Source organism: Aristolochia californica, unplaced genomic scaffold, assembly GCF_029961685.1.
Source record: "Aristolochia californica isolate CCGP_79_NKW_82.1479 unplaced genomic scaffold, dmAriCali1.0.hap1 SCAF_154, whole genome shotgun sequence".
Taxonomy (NCBI): Eukaryota; Viridiplantae; Streptophyta; class Magnoliopsida; order Piperales; family Aristolochiaceae; genus Aristolochia; species Aristolochia californica.
This window is the reverse complement of record NW_027181831.1, coordinates 32501-35000: the sequence shown is the minus strand read 5'-3', so window position 1 is coordinate 35000 and position 2500 is coordinate 32501.

Below are 2500 nucleotides of genomic sequence, written 5' to 3'. Positions count from 1 at the left end.
GCCCAGGCGGAAAAGAGGCGCCCTGGCGTAGGCGCCCATGCGCCAAAAGAGGCACCCAGGCGAAAAGGCGCCAGGGCGCCCAGGCGGAAAAGAGGCGCCCAGGCGGAATGGCGCCAGGGCACCCAGGCGGAAAAGAGGCGCCCAGGCGGAAAAGAGGCGCCCTGGCGTAGGCGCCCAGGCGCCAAAAGAGGCGCCAGGGCGCCCAGGCGGAAAAGAGGCGCCCAGGCGAAAAAGAGGCGCCCTGGCGGAAAAGAGGCGCCCTGGCGTAGGCGCCCAGGCGCCAAAAGAGGCACCCAGGCGAAAAGGCGCCAGGGCGCCCAGGCGGAAAAGAGGCGCCCAGGCGGAATGGCGCCAGGGCACCCAGGCGGAAAAGAGGCGCCCAGGCGAAAAAGAGGCGCCCAGGCGGAAAAGAGGCGCCCTGGCGTAGGCGCCCAGGCGCCAAAAGAGGCGCCCAGGCGAAAAGGCGCCAGGGCGCCCAGGCGAAGAGGCGCCAGGGCGCCCAGGTGGGAAAGAGGCGCCCAGGCGAAAAGGCGCCAGGGCGCCCAGGCAGAAAAGAGGCGCCCAGGCGAAAAAGAGGCGCCCAGGCAGAAAGGCGCCATGGCGCCCAGGCGGAAAAGAGGCGCCCTGGCCAGGCGGAAAAGAGGCGCCCAGGCGGAAAAGAGGTGCCCAGGCGAAAAAGAGTCGCCCAGGCCGAAAGGCGCCATGGCGCCCAGGCGGAAAAGAGGCGCCCACGCGAAAAGGCGCCAGGGCGCCAAGGCGGAAAACTGGCGCCCAGGCGGAAAGGTGCCAGGGCGCCCAGGCGGAAAAGAGGCGCCCAGGCGCGTGGGGGGCAAGGCGCCAGGCGCCAGGCACGCGCGGAGGCAAGGCGCGAGGCGCAAGGCGCCACGCGCGCGCGCGCGTGGGGGGCGAGGCGCAAGGCGCCACGCGCGCGCGCGCGTGGGGGGCGAGGCGCCAGGCGCCAGGCGCCGGGCGCGCGTGGGGGGCAAGGCGCCAGGCGCCGGGCGCGCGCGTGGGGGGCGAGGCGCCAGGCGCCAGGCGCCGGGCGCGCGTGGGGGGCGAGGCGCCAGGCGCCAGGCGCCGGGCGCGCGTGGGGGGCAAGGCGCCAGGCGCCGGGCGCGCGCGCGTGGGGCGCCAGGCGCCTGGCGGGCGGGCGCCCCCAGGAAGGGGTGCTGGCGCGCGATGGGGTTGCGCCCGTACGGACCGTGTGACAGTACAGACACTTTGGCGAAACCTCCTGCCCGAAGCGATTTTAGGCGTTCGGCTAGGTAGGTGACCCGGTTTTTTTCGCGTTTCTCGGCCGCTAGCCCCTTTTTTCGCGTTTTCGTGCGCGCGCCCCTCTTGACCTCGCACGCGCGCCGCGCGTCGCGTCCTTGTCCTTGTCCGCGTCCGCGTTCGCGCGTGTCGGCGATCACGGGCCCCGTGCATGGCTCGTCTCTGTGGACCATCGCCCCGCTCTTGTCCCTCTTTCGTGTTTGTGTGGCGCCCCGCCCCGTGCACCATTGCCGGTTGGCAGCAAGGTGCCTAGCCCCCCTTGCCGCCAGGCCTGTCCACCCCAAGGTGCTAAAGCCGCCAGGCACCTGTGCCGCCGAACCGTGCGTCCGTAAGCCGCTGCACGTGCGGCGGCCGGCCATGCCCGTGCTATTGACCCTGTGTGACAGTACAGACACTTTGGCGAAACCTCCTGGCCGACGGGGTTTTTGCGCCCACCTAGGTAGGGCGACCCCTTTTTTTTCGTGTCGCCTGTCCGTGTGTCCCTTTTTCGCCTTTTTCGGGTTCGTGTTTTCGTGTGCCGCCAAAAGCAAGCCCTGCGCTCGTCCCGTCCCGCTTGACCCGTGCATCCGCCGGTGCTGGCCTGCAAAATGCCTGTGAGCGACGCACGTGACCAGCAGCCCAGGCGAGTGTGCACGGGTGGCAGGCGAAACGGGCGTGCGTGTCGCCAGTGTGTATGTCCCTTTTTCGCCTTTTTCGGGTTCGTGTTTTCGTGTGCCGCCAAAAGCAAGCCCTGCGCTCGTCCCGTCCCGCTTGACCCGTGCATCCGCCGGTGCTGGCCTGCAAAATGCCTATGAGCGACGCATGTGACCAGCAGCCCAGGCGAGTGTGCATGGGTGGCAGGCGAAACGGGCGCGCGTGTCGCCAGTGCGTATGTCCCTTTTTCGGGTTCGTGTTTTCGTGTGCCACCAAAAGCAAGCCTTGCGCTCGTCCCGTCCCGCTTGACCCGTGCATCCGCCGGTGCTGGCCTGCAAAATGCCTGTGAGCGACGCATGTGACCAGCTGCCCAGGCGAGTGTGCACGGGTGGCAGGCGAAACGGGCGTGTCGCCAGTGCGTATGTCCCTTTTTTGCCTTTTTCGGGTTCGTGTTTTTGTGTGCCGGCAAAAGTTAGCCCTGCGCTCGTCCCGTCCCGCTTGACCCGTGCATCCGCCGGTGCTGGCCTGCAAAATGCCTTTGAGCGACGCATGTGACCAGCTGCCCAGGCGAGTGTGCACGGGTGGTTGGCGAAAC